The sequence below is a fragment of the Bos javanicus genome, chromosome 22 (assembly GCF_032452875.1).
Source record: "Bos javanicus breed banteng chromosome 22, ARS-OSU_banteng_1.0, whole genome shotgun sequence".
In the NCBI taxonomy this organism is placed as follows: domain Eukaryota; kingdom Metazoa; phylum Chordata; class Mammalia; order Artiodactyla; family Bovidae; genus Bos; species Bos javanicus.
In genome coordinates, this window is record NC_083889.1 from 29,353,536 (window position 1) to 29,371,650 (window position 18,115).

Below are 18,115 nucleotides of genomic sequence, written 5' to 3' on the forward strand. Positions count from 1 at the left end.
CCCCATGAGGTGCTGAGCATGGTAGGGCTGTGTGGAGGGAAAAGGTAGGAGTGTGTGTGTGTGGAGGGAAAAGGAAGGAGGGTGTGTGTGTGTGTGTGTGTGGAGGGCAAAAGATAGAGGGTTTGTGTGTGTATAAGAGAGGGTGTGTCAGTTGAGGCCTGGCAACCTTCCTGAGCATCTCAAGCCTGCTGGGTTTGGCACGTGCTCTTCTTCTTGCCTGGAACTGTCTCACCCTCTTATCCACCTGTCTCCCTGCACATTGTCCATGCATAGCTGATCTGTCACCTCCTCCAGGAGTCAGACAAGCTGAGTTTTGAGTTTGAAATCTGACACCCTCTAGTCCATGTTCTTGGGCAAGTTATTCGGCCTCCCTGATTCTCAGTTTCTTCATCTGTAGAATGAAGAGTGAAAATAGTCCTGGAGGATTATCAAGCATATAAAGCTCTTAGGATGCATTATAGTTGCTATTTGTCTGTCTGCTTCCCCCTTGAGACTCTAAGCCCCTTAGGAATGAGGCTGTCTTGGCCTCCACTAGAACCCTGTGCTGTGCGCAGCAGGATGCTTGGCACGGTATGGTTCTGGGAGGGTTCTTGGTGAAAACTGGAAAATTCTGGACCTGATCTAGAGGTCACCTGATGTAGGTGTGGTAAGGACTGCTAGAGATAATCTCACCCAAGATGTTGCCTCTTGTATCCGTCTAACTGGTCACACCTTCCAGACTCTGGCAGCCAGAGTGGTCACGTGATGCTGTGGCTACGAACCAGCCAGGCTGTCTCAGTTTGCATTCTCAGAAGCAGGCTCTTTAAGGCAAAGATTCAAGAGCCAGTAATTTATTTGGAAGATGATTCCAGGAAGGATTTGTATGGCAGTGGAGAAATGAGACAGGGAGAAGAAGGCAAATGCAGACCCTGTGAGTAAGCAAGGGGGCAGCTGGGGCTCTGTTATCCTGGGGGCCTCTGAGGGTGAGAAAGCTGGAGTATTTGTCCACCATCTGCTGCCTGTCATTGGTTGAGGCTGCTCCTGGGTCCCATTAACTCTGACTTCAGGTTTGCTCTATGTGGTGACCTGAATAAGCTACTGGGGCCGAAGGAAAATGTTTGTAGAAGTAGTTTCTGTGGCACCCAACTAACGAGTGTCCAGGGGACATGAGAGGGGCAGGCACCAACAGTGCCACTTACAGAAGTGTAAGTGGTTAAAGAGAACTTCCTGAAAAGCCCCACAAAAGGTAGCCAGACTCACCTGATAAGGGCTCTTTTGCTTATGACCTTCCCACTCTTCTCTTGCTTGCTACTGCTGCTAAATCGCTTCAGTCGTGTCCGACTCTGTGCGACCCCATAAACGGCAGCGCACCAGGCTCCCCTGTCCCTGGGATTCTCCAGGCAAGAACACTGGAGTGGGTTGCCATTTCCTTCTCCAATGCATGAAAGTGAAAAGTGAAAGTGAAGTCGCTCAGTCGTGTCTGACTCTTAGCGACCCCATGGACTGCAGGCCACCAGGCTCCTCCGTCCATGGGATTCTCCAGCCAAGAGTACTGGAGTGGGGTGCCATTGCCTTCTCCGTTCTCTTGCTTAGAATATAGTTTTAATGGCTGGAGCTGTGACAGTCATGTTATGTCCATGAGGAAAAGACCAACAGAACCATTAAGATTTCTTGCTGGTCTGACAGCATTTACCTAGAAAACAATTTGCCACTAGACATGATGTCATATAAGAGGGAAAAAAAGCAACACTTTATAGTTTCAAGAAGCCAATGAAATTTGGATTTCATGTTGCTTTCAGCCTAATCCAGTTTTAGTTCAAAAGTTGTAAATATTGAAGAATGAATGAATAAACTCCGGGCAGGGTTTGGGATAAGATAAAGAATACCTTTTGCTTACGGAGATACTGAGCAGGTTTGACTATTCCTAGACTATAAGGGCTGGATAATAATTATTTTTGCTCATTATTTTATCCTCAGCCTGTACAGAGAAGTCTTGTAATAACTGTGTCCTGAATAGGTTAATGGCCAATGATTCTCGGGGAGGAGAGGGATCTGCAGGTGCTCTGGACAAAATTGATTTACATTTACATTTATGGAACATTCTCCCATGTATCAGGCTGTACTTTTTTTTTTAGCTAACGGGGAAGGACTGGGGAGGAGAAAGAAAGGAAAGCAAATGAGCTAGGATTATGTCCAAGTGGACGTTGGAGATGTGTGGGTTCAGTTCTAAACCACTGCAATACAGTGAATATCACAAGAAAGTGAGTCACACACAGTTTTCTCTTTCCCAGTGCACGTCAAAGTGATGTTTGGGAATTTCCTGATGGTCCAGTGGTTAGGACTCTGTACTTCTACTGTAGTGGGCACGGGTTCTATCCCTGGTTGGGGAACTAATGTCCTGCAAGCCTCACAGTGTGGCCAAAAAAAAAAGTGATGTTTACACTATATTGTAATCTGTTAAGTGCGTAATAGGGCTTCCCTGGGGGCTCAGATGGTTAAGAATCCACCTGCAATGCAGGAGACCCAGGTTTAACCCCTGGGTCCAGAAGATCCCCAAGAGAAGGGGATGGCAACCCAGTCTAGTATTCTTGCCTGGAGAATTCCATGGGCAGATTTTCTTCCTGGACTCTGAAGGGTTATTAAAATGTACCCGAGATCAGCTGACTGGTTTGCGGTGGGCCTCTCCACCAGCACCGTGTGGGAACTCAGAAGGAACAAGTGCTACTAACTTTGGGACAAATTCAGCAGAGGAACTCCGTGACTTGGTCTTGTACTGAGGATCAACATTACGCAAGGGTCCCAGTGGGCTCTGTGGTGGCAGCTCATCTCACCACACCTGGTTCCCTCCTATCCTCAGGCCTCAGAGACCTCAAGAGAGCCGTTCCTGCCCTGAACTTGAATGTGCACGTGCTGAAGGTGTTACACATGACCAGGGTTCTTGGGCTTCCCCAGGCAGTAGAAATTGACTAGAGGCCAGACAAGAAATTCAGGCAAGGCTTTACTGGGGCCCCTGCTGCAGCAGGCGGGGAGTAAGAGCAAACGACAGGTTCCCTTGCTGGCTCCCGTGCAGGGCAGCGGGGAGTTGCGGGGAGAGGGGAATGGAGCTTGTTCCTTAAAGGGGGTGAGGGCTGGGGTGTGTCCAGGGGTCAGGCTGGAAAGGTAGCTTAGGTATTTGCCCACCCCTTTCATGGCGTTGTGTGCAGCGGACATGCTCAGAACGCTGCATTTTCTCTCCAAGCTCTGTTTTTGCTCCAAGCTCTTCAAAAGTGGCAGTTGGCTTTTTTGGTCTCTTTGTATCTTTTGGGTCCAGAATTTGCCCCAGCTGCAGGTGCATGCAGTTATTTTTAGTTCCATGTAGTTTCTTTGTATTTCTTTGCTTAAGGAGAGGTGTGTCCAGATGCAAGCACTGCAGCAGAGCGTCCCAGGTCCCAGCCTGTCTCAAAAGGAGTTGACTTGGCATGGAACGTCTAAAGGAAGTACCTTTTAGTGACGTTATGGATGGAAATGTCTTCCAAATTAGGATGAGGTGCTTAATTCTCGAGCTTATTCCCTGAACAGGCTTCTTCCTCCTCGGGACCGTCCTGGTGCTGCCGATGGCAGAGTTGCCGTCACCAAGATTGCAGACCCCAGTGAACTATCGGTGGCTGGTCCCACTTACCCAGGAGAAAAGAGAAGAGTTCCCCTCATCACCTGGCTGGTGGTCTTCCCCAAGGGGGTGACGATTTTTCCAAAATGTCTGTATGGTAATTCATGGCGTTATTAAGATTCATTGAGGAAACGATGCTGCTGTTCAGAAGCTCAGGTAGAAGCCCCTCTGACTTCCCTGTAAGTGGGCTTCCTTGTTGATTGAGCGTTAGAGCCCTACCTGTTCCCATGGCCCCCATCACAAACTCTGTGACCACCACAGTCTCAGATCAAGTGACTTTCCTAAGGATGAAGGCCTCAGAGGAGAGAAGGGAAGGGGCAGGGGGCCGAGAAGCCCCACTTAGTCTTAACCTGAGAGACACTGGAACCAATGCAGGCAGTGCTGGGCTTTGGGTTTCTCTCTGCGGGGGCTGCCACTCCCTCCTCCAGCATCTTGTCACCTGGGAGATGGTTTTCCTAAGGTGACACTTACCCACAGGCATAGCTGTACTTGGTGTGAAACAAGTAAGCAAACACGGTCTTTCTACTTCTCGACAGAACTGTTGCAGAGTGTGGGGTGGGAAGCGACGTGTTCTTTGCTCCCGGTGTTTCCACCTCACCTCCTCTTCCATTCCACCCGTGGTGCACTCTGTACTTATTGCCTTGGGGAGGGGATGACTCAGCAGAAACTGAGAGCAAAGAGTGTCAGCTCCTGGCTTTGGAGTTTCAAAAGCGTAGGCCTCAGGGGGATGGGAGGGACTGGCAGGCATAAATAATAGATGTGAGGGAAGGGCTGGGGAAGAGTTCTGAACCTGGCTGAAGGAAAGGATCCCTCCGGCTGGGGGATGGGAGAGAGAAGGAGGGGATGTGATGATAGAGGACAGCCGACAGGGCACCTCATGGGCAAGAGGGGCTGCGGTTTCCAAATGCTGCCCGCCCCGCCCCACCCCAGGGAGGGAACATGTAGGTCTTTAGCCAGGGATGCCCAAGGGAGCCCAGTCAGGACCTCTGAGCTCCGCAGTCTCTTCCTGTGGTCGCTGTGCTCTGTCAACACGCAGAAGCATAAACTATACAGGTAGGGAGGCCCTGGGCACCTGCAGGAGTGAGAGTGATGGAACAGACAGAACTCATCACTCCCAGCCCCCCACCCTAACTGGACTTGCCAAGACGTTCCTGCTGAGTGCGGCAGGGCACAGCCAGGGGCTCTTGGAAGCTTGTTCCATCACAGTATGGGGAGGAGGGATAAGATGGGCTGTGGGTTCATATACATCCCTGAGGACCAACTGTCACTCCATCTTTTCTGCTCCTCTCTGGGAAGCTTGAAAAAAGTGAAAGTGTTAGTCGCTCAGTTGTGTCTGATTGTAGCCTGCCTAACTCCTCAGTCTGTGGGATTCTCCAGGCAAGAATATTGGAGTGGATTGTCATTTTCTTCTCCAGGGGACCTTCCCAACCTGGGGAACAAATGCAGCGCTCCCTGAATGGTATTCTTTACTGTCTGAGCCATGCCTGCCTGCCTGCTAAGTTGCTTCAGTCGTGTCCGACTCTTTGCAATCCTATGGACTGTTGCCCACCAGGCTCCTCTGTCCAAGGGATTCTCCAGGCAAGAATACTGGAGTGGGTTGCCGTGCCCTTCTCCATGTCTGAGCCATGAGGGAAGCCTTAATGGGGTGAAATGTAAGAGAGGAGTCCCTCTGCCTTCCTCCTTTGCAGAAGCTCAGGGGATGCAGTCTGTGTTTCTCACAGACTGCCTCTGCAGTTCTCCCCTGGGACCTCTCCTCCCCAGCCAGGCTGCCCAAGGGGTGGAGTCCCCCAACGGCCCTGGCTGGTCCTGCTCCCCACCCCAACCCTAGTCCACAGGCCTTTTCATTTGAAGAGCTCATTGCTGCAGGAAACAGATGGGATCTCAAAAATAATAAACAGTGAGAATTTCAGAGATTCCGGAAGCTACAAGTCATGGTCTCAGGCCTGTAGTTAAAGACTTCCTTCTGAGATAGGTCCTGAAACTGACTGCACCCCCTGTTCCTTGGGCACCTGGGATGGCCAGGCAGGTGCTGGCGGCGTCCTGGGTTGTCAGCAACTGGACTGGTGTGTAAACCTGGGAGGGCATTGTTACTGCCTTTTACAGATGCAAACATTGAGTTCAGAGAGCAGGCTGGGGCCATGTGATTTACGGGGCCCAGTGCACCGTGAAAATGCAGTGCCCTTGTTCAAAAATGACTAGGAATTCAAGACAGTGATGTGTGCTCAGTAGCTTAGTCATGTCCAACTCTTTGTGACCCCATGGACAGTAGCTGGCCAGGGTCCTCTGTCCATGGGATTTGCCAGGAAGAATACTGGAGTGGGTTGCCATTTCGGATCAAACCCATGTCTCCTGCATCTCAGAGCATTGAACCAAGCATGGGGCCCTTCTGAGGATGGACTGGGTAGGACCCAGGCCCACGAAGCCGGACCTATGGGAGAGATGAGGCCAAAGCTTAGGAGCACTCATTCAGCTTGTGCAAGGAAGCCCAGGTTTCAATGCAAGGCCTCAGATAACCTTCAGCTGAATTTTGCTGTCTCCTGTCCTTCACCTGCAGGCACCCTGCATTCTCTCCCACCCACCCACCCTGGCTGATGAAAGCTGGGCTGTGACCCTGATTTCCATGACTTAAAAAGAACAGTGAAAAGCAGAGCCTGACTGTAAGACAGGGACGCAAGATAAATCGGATGTTGTTCCAAGCAGCCCTTTGGCTTGTGCTGAAATGGAAGCTAAAGAGAGGCTTGGGCATGCCCCGTGCCTGGCCTTCCCCATTCAATTAACTTGACAAGTCAACGTTTTTTAGACAGATGATTCTCATTTCCAATGCAGTTTGAAAGTCCCTGGGGGCAGGAAGAATATTCAGGCTTGCTTACTTCAGGAAGTGGTGTCTTCACTTCAATTTATGGGGACTTGATTTGCAGGGACTACAGCGAGCTCAATCCATGTAGATAAGTCTCCCTGATGGGACATGTATAATATAGGGTTTACAATATACGTTTGATGCAACAGCTTGAAAGTTGTTTATATGAGCATACATTTGTATTTTATTCCATTATCACAGTGATTCTCAGTGGAGGGAGGGACTTTACCCTTCCCTTTCCTCTGGGGACATTTGTCTGGGGATATTTTTGTTGTCACAGCTGGGTGGAAGAGCTGCTACTGGCTCCTAGTAGGTAGAGAAACCAGGGATGCTGCTAAGCATCACACAATGCATAGAATGGCCCCCACGGCCAAGAATTATCCAACAGTTCATTCTGCTGTTTTCTAGGAATGATACCGGAGAAGGCAATGGCACCCCATTCCAGTACTCTTGCCTGGAAAATCCCATGGACAGAGAAGCCTGGTAGGCTGCAGTCCATGGGGTCGCTAAGAGTTGGACACGACTGGGCGACTTCACTTTCACTTTTCACTTTCATGCATTGGAGAAGGAAATGGCAACCCACTCCAGTGTTCTTGCCTGGAGAATCCCAGGGATGGGGGAGCCTGGTGGGCTGCCGTCTATGGGGTCACACAGAGTTGGACACGACTGAAGTGACTTAGCATAGGAATGATACAGATCTCTAAGGCAGGAAGCCTACTTTGTGAAAATCTATCCTTAGGGAATGAAGTTTCGAGAGTGGCCCACTGAATTTGTGACCATGATGTAAGAAAAAACTGGGCCCCAATTCAGGGGTTTATTGAACCTCGGGTAATCCTCACAACAACCCCAAAGAGTCTGAATTGGTACCCCCTTTTGCTGATGAGCAAACTGAGGCTCGAAGAAGATAAATAATTAGGGAAGGTGAGGTGAACCTTCTGAGAGGTGAGGTTCACCCGAAGATGCCACAGCCGAGTCAGGCACAACATGGGGTTTTTTGACCCTAAGGGACCTACTTTTGTCTCCCGGCACCCCCAACTGCTGGAAATGATGCTGGGAAAGATTGAAGGCAGGAGGAGGAGGGGATGACAGAGGATGAGATGGTTGGATGGCATCACCAACTTGATGGACGTGAGTTTCAGCAAGCCTCAGGAGTTGGTGATGGACAAGGAAGCCTGGCATGCTGAAGTCCATGGGTTGGCAAAGAGTCGGACACGACTGAGCAGCTGAACTGACCTGACCCCACCTGCTTTGGTGACCCCACCACTTGGGAGATTCCTACTTCTCCACCTCCAGCCCAGGAATTCCTCTCTCTGCACTTGCTCACAGCAGCTTATATCTTTCTTGCCTCTCATTCACCCCATCTCTACTTCTAAATGCAGTGTGTTTGTAACGCCTGGACTTTGCTTTCAGGGAACCACCCTCGTAGAAGCTTGAGATGCACTACAGAGTCTGAGGATGGGGCAGGTCAACTAAGTGATAGCACCCAGTGAATAAATTTCATTGGGCCACACTGATTGCTTTGGGTTGAGCCAGTCTGAGCCAGTGAGAAGCTCTGAGAGGTTTGCCGCTCAATTGCTATCCCAGTGGACTCAGCCTAAGGGACTGACAGAGAAAATACAGGAGTCCAGTTAAATTAGATTTTCAGATAAATAGTGATTAAAAAAAATTTTTTATAAGTATATCCCGCTACATGTTTCAGTTCAGATCAGTTCAGTCACTCAGTTGTGTCTGAAGCTTTGTGACTCCATGGACTACAGCATACCAGGCTTCCCTGTCCATCACCAACTCCTGGAGGTTACTCAAACTCATGTCCATTGAGTCGGTGATGCCATCCAACCATTTCATCCTCTGTTGTCCCCTTCTCCTCCCGCTTTCAGTCTTTCCCAGCATCAGGGTCTTTTCAAATGAGTCAGTTCTTTGCATCAGGTGGCCAAAGAACTGGAGTTTCAGCTTTAGCATCAGTCCTTCCAATGAATATTCAGGACTTATTTCCTTTAGGATCAACTGGTTGGATCTCCTTGCAGTCCAAGGGACTCTCAAAAGTCTTCTCCAACACCATAGTTCAAAAGCGTCAATTCTTCAGCACTCAGCTTTCTTTATAGTTCAACTCTCACATCCATACATGACTACTAGAAAAACCATAGCCTTGACTAGATGCACCTTTGTTGGCAAAGTAATGTTTCTGCTTTTTAATATGCTATCTAGGTTGCTCATAACTTTGCTTCCAAGGAGCAGGCATCTTTTAATTTCATGGCTGCAGTCACCATCTGCCATAATTTTGGAGCCCCCCAAATTAAGTCTCTCACCATTTCCATTGTTTCCCATCCATTTGCCATGAAGTTGGGACCAGACGCCAGGATCTTAGTTTTCTGAATGTTGAGTTTTAAGCCAACTTTTTCACTCTCCTCTTTTACTTTCATCAAGAGGCTTTTTAGTTCTTCTTCACTTTCTCCCATAAGGGTAGTGTCATCTGCATATCTGAGGTTATTTATATTTCTCCCAGTAATCTTGATTCCGGCTTGTGCTTCATCCAGCCTGGCATTTCACATTATGTACTCAACATATAAATTAAATAAGCAAGGTGACAATATACAGCCTTGATGTACTCCTTTCCCAATTTAGAACCAGTCTGTTGTTCCATGTCTGGTTCTAACTGTTGCTTCTTGACCTGTGTACAGATTTCTCAGGAGGCAGGTCAGGTGGTCTGCTATACCCATCTCTTTCAGAATTTTCCAGTTTGTTGTGATCCACATACTCAAAGACTTTGGCATAGTCAATAAAGCAGAAATAGATGTTTTTCTGGAACTCTCTTGCTTTTTTGATGATCCAGTGGATGTTGGCAATTTGATCTCTGGTTCCTCTGCCTTTTCTAAATCCAGCTTAAACATCTAGAAGTTCACGGTTCACGTACTGTTGAAGCCTGGCTTGGAGGATTTTGAGCATTACTTTGCTACCGTGTGAGATGAGTGCAATTGTGCAGTAGTTTGAGCATTCTTTGGCATTGCCTTTCTTTGGTATTGGAATGAAAACTGACCTTTTCCAGTCCTGTGGCCACTGCTGAGTTTTCCAAATTTGCTGGCATAATGAGTGTAGCACTTTCACAGCATCATCTTCCAGGATTTGAAACAGCTCAACTGGAATTCCATCACCTCCACTAGCTTTGTTTGTAGTGATGCTTTCTAAGGCCCACTTGACTTCGCATTCCAGGATGTCTGACTCTAGGTGAGTGATCACACCTTCATGGTTATGTGGGTCATGAAGATATTTTTTGTACAGTTCTTCTGTGTATTCCTGCCACCTCTTCTTAATATCTTCTGCTTCTGTTAGGTCCATACCATTTCTGTCCTTAATCAAGCCCATCTTTGCATGAAATGTTCCCTTTGTAGCTCTAATTTTCTTGAAGATATCTCTAGTCTTTCCCACTCTTTTGTTTTCCTCTATTTCTCTGCATTGATTACTGAGGAAGGCTTTCTTATCTCTCTTTGCTATTCTTTGGAACTCTGAATTCACATGGCTATATCTTTTCTTTTCTCCTTTGCCTTTAGCTTCTCTTCTTTTCTCAGCTATTTGTAAGGTCTCCTCAGACAACCATTTTGCCCTTTTGCATTTCTTTTTCTTGGGGATGGTCTTTATCCCTGCCTCCTGTACAATGTCATGAACCTAGGTCCTTAGTTCTTCAGGCTCTCTATCAGATCTACTCCCTTGTATCTATTTGTCACTTCCACTGTATAATCGTAAGGGATTTGATTTAGGTCATATCTGAATGGTCTAGTGGTTTTCCCTATTTTCTTCAATTTAAGTCTGAATTTGGCCATAAGGAGTTCATGACCTGAGCCACAGTCAGCTCTCAATCTTGTTTTTGCTGACTGTATAGAGCTTCTCCATCTTCAGCTGCAAAGAATATAATCAATCTGATTTTGCTTTGACCATCTGGTGATGTCCATGTGTAGAGCCCTCTCTTGTGTTGTTGGAAGAGGATGTTTGCTATGACCAGTGAATTCTCTTGGCAAAACTCTTTTAGCCTTTCCCTGCTTCATTCTGTACTCCAAGGCCAAATTTGCCTGTTACTCCAGGTATCTCTTGACTTCCTACTTTGGCATTCCAGTCCCTTATAATGGAAAGGACATCTTTTTGAGTGTTAGTTATGGAAGATCTTGTAAGTCTTCATAGAACAGTTCAACTTCAGCTTCTTAAGCATTACTGGTGGGGCATAGACTTGGATTATTGTGATATTGAATTATTTGCCTTGGAAACGAACAGAGATCATTCTGTCGTTTTTGAGATTGCACTCAAGTACAGCATTTTGGACTCTTTTGTTAACTATGAGGGCTACTACATTTCTTCTAAGAGATTCTTGCTCACAGTAGAAGATATAATGGTCATCTGAGTAAAATTCACCCATTCCAGTCCATTTTAGTTCACTGATTCCTAAAATGTCAATGTTCACTCTTGCCATCTCCTGTTTGACCACTTGCAATTTACCTTGATTCATGAACCTAACATTCCAGGTTCCTATGCAATATTGTTGTTTACAGCATTGGACTTTTCTTCCATCATCAGTCACATCCATAGCTGGGTGTTGTTTTTGCTTTGGCTCCATCCCTTCATTCTTTCTGGAGTTATTTCTCCACTGATCTCCAGTAGCATATTGGGTGCCTACCGACCTGGGGAGTTCATCTTTCAGTGTCCTATCTTTTTGCCTTTTCATACTGTTCATGGGGTTCTCAAGGCAAGAATGCTGAAGTGGTGTGCCATCCTTCTCCAGTGGACCACATTTTTTCAGAACCCTCCACCATGACCTGTCTGTCTTGGGTGGCCCTACAGGCTTGGCTCATAGTTTAATTGATTTAGACAAGGCTGTGAAATGGAGTAGCCATCATCGTCAACAAAAAAGTCCGAAATGCAGTACTTGGGTGCAATCTCAAAAACAACAGAATGATCTCTGTTTGTTTCCAAGGCAAACCGTTCAGTATCACAGTAATCCAAGCCTGTGCCCCAACCACTAACGCTGAAGAAGCTGAAGTTGAATGGTTCTATGAAGACCTACAAGATCTTTTAAACTAACACCCAAAAAAGATGTCCTTTTCATTATAGGGGACTGGAATGCAAAAGGAGGAAATCAAGAAACACCTGGAGTAACAGGCAAATTTGGCCTTGGAATACGGAATGAAGCAGGGCAAAAACTAATAGAGTTTTGCCAAGAAAATGCACTGGTCATAGCAAACACCCTATTCCAACAACACAAGAGAAGACTCTACACATGGACATCACCAGATGGTCAACACCAAAATCAGATTGATTATATTCTTTGCAGCCAAAGATGGAGAAGCTCTATACAGTCAGCAAAAACAAGACCAGGAGCTGACTGTGGCTCAGATTATGAACTCCTTATTACCAAATTCAGACTTAAATTGAAGAAAGTAGGGAAAACCACTAGACCATTCAGATATGACCTAAATCAAATCCCTTATGATTATACAGTAGAAGTGAGAAATAGATTTAAGGGCCTAGATCTGATAGATAGAGTGCCTGATGAACTATGGAATGAGGTTTGTGACATTGTACAGGAGACAGGGATCAAGACCATCCCCATGGAAAAGAAATGCAAAAAAGCAAAATGGCTGTCTGAGGAGGCCTTACAAATAGCTGTGAAAAGAAGAGAAGTGAAAAGCAAAGGAGAAAAGGAAAGTTATAAGCATCTGAATGCAGAGTTCCAAAGAATAGCAAGAAGAGATAAGAAAGCCTTCCTCAGCGATCAATGCAAAGAAATAGAGGAAAACAACAGAATGGGAAAGACTAGAGATCTCTTCAAGAAAATTAGAGATACCAAGGGAACATTTCATGCAAAGATGGGCTCGATAAAGGACAGAAATGGTATGGACCTAACAGAAGCAGAAGATATTAAGAAGAGGTGGCAAGAATACACAGAAGAACTGTAGAAAAAAGATCTTCACGACCCAGATAATCACGATGGTGTAATCACTGACCTAGAGCCAGACACCCTGGAATGCGAAGTCAAGTGGGCCTTAGAAAGCATCACTACGAACAAAGCTAGTGGAGGTGATGGAATTCCAGTTGAGCTGTTTCAAATCCTGGAAGATGTTGCTGTGAAAGTGCTACACTCAATATGCCAGCAAATTTGGAAAACTCAGCAATGGCCACAGGACTGGAAAAGGTCAGTTTTCATTTCAATCCCAAAGAAAGGCAATGCCAAAGAATGCTCAAACTACTGCACAATTGCACTCATCTCACATGCTAGTAAAGTAATGCTCAAAATTCTCCAAGCCAGGCTTCAGCAATACGTGAACTGTGAACTTCCTGATGTTCAAGCTGGTTTTAGAAAAGGTAGAGTAACCAGAGATCAAATTGCCAACATCCGCTGGATCATCGAAAAAGCAAGAGAGTTCCAGAAAAACATCTATTTCTGCTTTATTGACTATGCCAAAGCCTTTGACTGTGTGGATCACAATAAACTGTGGAAAATTCTGAAAGAGATGGGAATACCAGACCACCTGACCTGCCTATTCAGAAATCTGTATGCAGGTCAGGAAGCAACAGTTAGAACTGGACATGGAACAACAGACTGGTTCCAAATAGGAAAAGGAGTACATCAAGGCTGTATATTATCACCCTGCTTATTTAACTTCTATGCAGCGTACATCATGAGAAACGCTGGGCTGGAAGAAGCACAAGCTGGAATCAAGATTGCCAGGAGAAATATCAATAACCTCAGATATGCAGATGACACCACCCTTATGGCAGAAAGTGAAGAGGAACTCAAAAGCCTCTTGATGAAAGTGAAAGTGGAGAGTGAAAAAGTTGGCTTAAAGTTCAACATTAAGAAAACGAAGATCATGGCATCTGGTCCCATCACTTCATGGGAAATAGATGGGGAAACAGTGTTAGAGTGTATTTTTGGGGGCTCCTAAATCACTGTGGATAGTGACTGCAGCCATGAAATTAAAAGACGCTTACTCCTTGGAAGGAAAGTTATGACCAACCTAGATAGCATATTGAAAAGCAGAGACATTACTTTGCCAACAAAGGTCCGTCTAGTCAAGGCTATGGTTTTTCCCGTGGTCATGTATGGATGTGAGAGTTGGACTGTGAAGAAGGCTGAGCGCCGAAGAATTGATGCTTTTGAACTGTGGTGTTGGAGAAGACTCTTGAGAGTCCCCTGGACTGCAAGGAGATCCAACCAGTCCATTCTGAAGGAGATCAGCCCTGGGATTTCTTTGGAGGGAATGATGCTGAAGCTGAAAGTCCAGTACTTTGGCCACCTCATGTGAAGAGTTGACTCATTGGAAAAGATCCTGATGCTGGGAAATATTGAAGACAGGAGGAGAAGGGGACGACGGAGGATGAGATGGCTGGATGGCATCACTGACTCAATGGACGTGAGTCTCAGTGAACTCCGGGAGGTCTGGCGTGCTGCGATTCATGGGGTCACAAAGAGTCTGACACGACTGAGCGACTGAAGTGAACTGTGGTCCATGTGATCAGTTTGATTAGTTTACTGTGATTGTGGTTTTCATTCTGTCAGCCTTCTGATGGAGAAGGATAAGAGGCTTATGGAAGCTTCCTGACAGGACAGACTGACTGAGGGGGAAACTGGGTCTTGTTCTGATGGGTGGTATTTTCTGTTGATGGGTGGGGCTGTGTTCCCTCCCTGTTGTTTGACCTGAGGCCAAACTAAGGTGGAGTAATGAAGATAGTGGCGACCTCCTTGGAAAGGCATGCACTTGCTGCACTCACTGCCCCGGACCCTGCGCTAAGCCACAGCCAACCCACACCTCAGCTGGAGACTCCTGGACACTCATGAGCAAGTCTGGGTCAGTCTCTTGTGGGGTCGCTGCTCCTGTCTCCTGGGTCCTGGTGTGTGCGAAGTTTTGTTTGTGCCCTCCAAGAATCTGTTTCCCCAGTCCTATGTAAGTTCTGGGGGCTCTGTGGTGGGGTTACTGGCGACCCCCTCCAAGAGGGCCTATGCTATACCCTCGTCTGCTGCACCCAGAGCCCCTGCCCCTGTGGCAGGCCACTGCTGACCAGTACACACTTACACTAAAAAATAATTCTTGTTTATCTTAAACCCCAATTAAACTGGCAGTCTGTATTTTTTAAAATTGAAATACAGTTGATTTACAATAAATATTATAGTAGTTTCAGGTATATAGATGATGATTCAGTATTTTTACAGATTGTACAACATTAAAGTTATTATAAGATAATGGCTATAATTCCCTGCACTATACAAAATATCTTTGTTGCTTATCTATTCTATCTGTAGTAGTTGGTACCTGTTAATCTCATACCCCTAATTTGTTCCTCTCTCCTTCCCATACCTCTTTACTAACCATAATTTGCTTTCTTATGTGTATATGTGTGAGTCAATTTTGTGTATATGTTTCCTTGTATTATTTTTTATATTCCACATATAACTGATACCGTATGTGCGCGTATGCTCAGTTGCTAAATTGTGTCTGACTGTTTGCAACCCCATGGACTGTAGTTCGCCAGGCTCCTCTGTCCATGGGATTTCCTAGGCAAGAATACTGGAGTGGGTTGCCATGCCCTTCTCCAGGGGATCCTCCCAACCTAGGGATTGAACCTGTGTCTCCTGAATCTCCTGCATTGGCAAGTAAGTGGGTTCTTTACCACTAAGTCACCTAGGAAACCCAAGTGATATCATATAGTATTTGTCTTTTTCCATCTGACGTTTCATTAAGCATACTGTTCTCTAGGTACATGTGTGTGCTACAAATGACAGAATTCCATTTTTTAAATATATATATTGTATGTGTGTGTATACGCACACACACACCTCATCTTCTTTATCCCTTTGTCTGTTGATGGGCGTTTGGGTTGTTTCTACATCTTGGTTGTTTTAAATAGTACTGCTGTAAATATTAGGGTGCATGTGTCTTTTCAGATTAATATATTCATTTTTTTTTTCAGCTACACATCCAGGAGAGGGATTGCTGGATTGCTGGATCTTGTGGTAGTTCTGCTTTTTATTTTTTGCTTTTTTGGCTGCATGTGGCATGTGAGATCTTAGTTCCCTGACTGGGGATCAAACCCTCAGTCTCTGCATTGGAAGTAGAATCTTTATCACTGAACCACAAGAGTAGTCCCCTGCTTTCTTTTCTTTCTTTTTTTTTTTTGAGGAACCTCCATACTGTTTTCCATAGCAGCTGCACCAATTTACATTCCCACTGAAAGTTTCCCAGGGCTTCTTGACATTCTGTATTTTAAAAAATCTGGCCATTTATCAGAGGAAACTAAAGAGGAACTGGCTCCTGGTGACACCACGTGAGCCCTGATTCAACCCTGCTGCTGCTAAGTTGCTTCAATCGTGTCCGACTCTGTTCGACCCCATAAACAGCAGCCCACCAGGCTCCCCCATCCCTGGGATTCTCCAGGCAAGAACACTGGAGTGGGTTGCCATTTCCTTCTCCAATGCATGAAAGTGAAAAGTGAAAGTGAAGTCGCTCAGTCGTGTCCCACTCTGAGCAACCCTGTGGACTGCAGCCTAACAGGCTCCTCCGTCCATGGGATTTTCCAGGCAAGAGTACTGGAGTGGGGTGCCATTGCCTTCTCTGTGATTCAACCCTACCTAAAGCCAAATTATCTTTGGACCTACAGCTGCATAACTCCTAAGGAACGTGTTATGCATTCAGGAAATTTTCTGAATCTTCTCAAAGTCTTGGCCTTAGGAAGCTTGGAAAGAAAGCCTCCTGAGGGTGTCCTGTGCTTCCTCTGGCCCTGACACTGTGCTCAGTGTCTGAGACAGTAAAGGTTTATTGGAGAGCAAGCTTCTGGGCTTAGCTCCCTTATAATAAATTGTTTTTATTCTTTTGAGCATCTACTGTTGTTACAGGTCAGGGTTCTTGATAGAAGTTGATCAGAGGCCACACCAGAAATTCAGGCAAGGCTTTATTGGGGCCCTTGCTGCAGCGGGGTAGACTGAGGACAAACAACAGGCTCCCTGCTGACTGGCTCCTCGTGCAGCGGGGTGAGGCGGGGTGAGGGGTGGGGGGGTGAGATGGGGAAATCAAGATTGTTCCTCATGAGGTATGAGGGTTAGAGTGTATTCAGGGGTGGGGCTGGAGGGCTGGCTTAGGGGTTGAGCCCACCCCTCCAGTGGTGCTGTGTGCAGGGGGCAGCGGCAGTACTCTGCTTTTGCTCCAGGCTCTTCAGAAATGGCAGTTGAATTTTTGGTCTCTTTGTATCTTTAGGGTTCAGAATTTGCCCCCAGGGGTGCATGCACGCAGCTATTTTTAGTCCCATACTGTTTCTTTGTATTTTGTTGCTGGAGGAGAGACGAGTCCAGGTGCAAGCATTGCAGCAGAGGGTCCCAGGCCCCAGCCTGTCTCACTGTGTGTCTGACACTCTACTGGGGATTTCACTTAAATGACTTCCCACCCTTCAGATGTCTTGGAGTTAGGTAACATCACAGCCATTTCACAGGTGAGGAAACAGAGGTCTGGAAAGGTACAACCCGTGGTTGTAGAGCTCAGGCTGAAACAGTGAGAAGTGGAGAATTTTCAACAGGTCCTCACACCTGCAAAGCTCGCACTGGTCCCTTCACAGCTTGCCACCTCCTGGCCCCACACCTTGCCTCCTGGTCAGCCCTTTGGAAGGAACCCAGTGTTAGCCACGACCCTACCTTCCTCCCTGAGCCCTTAGGGACCCCCATGAGCTGCCCACCTCCTGCCTGAAACAAGCCGCTGAACATCTGGAAGCCCTAGGAGGCTGTTTCTCTGACAACCCTCACCTTAAGGGCTGGTGGAAATTCTTGCCTGTATTGGTGTGCTGTGAGCAGCTCAGGTACACAGGCCTCTGGAGGCCAGACTGATTTGGCGCATCTGCTTCCCATTACCCCGGGGAGGGACTGCACCACCAGCCGCGGGTAACAGGAGCCCCTGGCCTCTGATTTATGGCCCATTTGGAATGAAGCCTCAGGAGCAATTACTTGGATAGAGCCTGGTGAGGGGTAAGAGCTTTACAGAGCTGAGAGCGTATCTCAACTGACCGTGCTCCCTCCCAAGGCGGGTGAGAATCACCTGGTGAGGACCTTCTTATTTACGTAAATCACCAAATTCTTACAGGGACCGGCCCACCTGCCAGGCACTATTTTGAGCACCTCATGAATATTCAAGCAATTAAGTCTCCTGTGGGGGAGATGCTATTATCATCCCATTTTACGGTTGAGAAACAGAGGTCCCCAAAGATTACATAGCTTGCTGCAGTCACCTAGCTGGGAACATGGGCTCAGCTGGTTTTTGAATCCAGGCCCCAGGATCCATGCTGTTCACCCTGATGCTGCCTGCAAAGGAACAAGCTTTAAAACATGTAAATAGGACCAGATTCTCCCTCAGAACCCCCAGTGGCTTCTATTCACAGTTAAAATAAAACTCAACATTTTTAAGCCATAAGGACCTCAGGGACCGGCTCCTTGTTCTCTCTTTTCTTGCTTACTCTGCTCCAGATCTTCCACTCCTTCTGGATTCTTTTTGTTTGCTGCTGCTTTTTTTTTTTTTAAACCAATAGCTTAACTGACATATAATGAACATACAAAACTTATCCATAGAAAGTGTACAGTTCAGTGGGTTTTCCTTTTCTTCACAGAGTGGTGT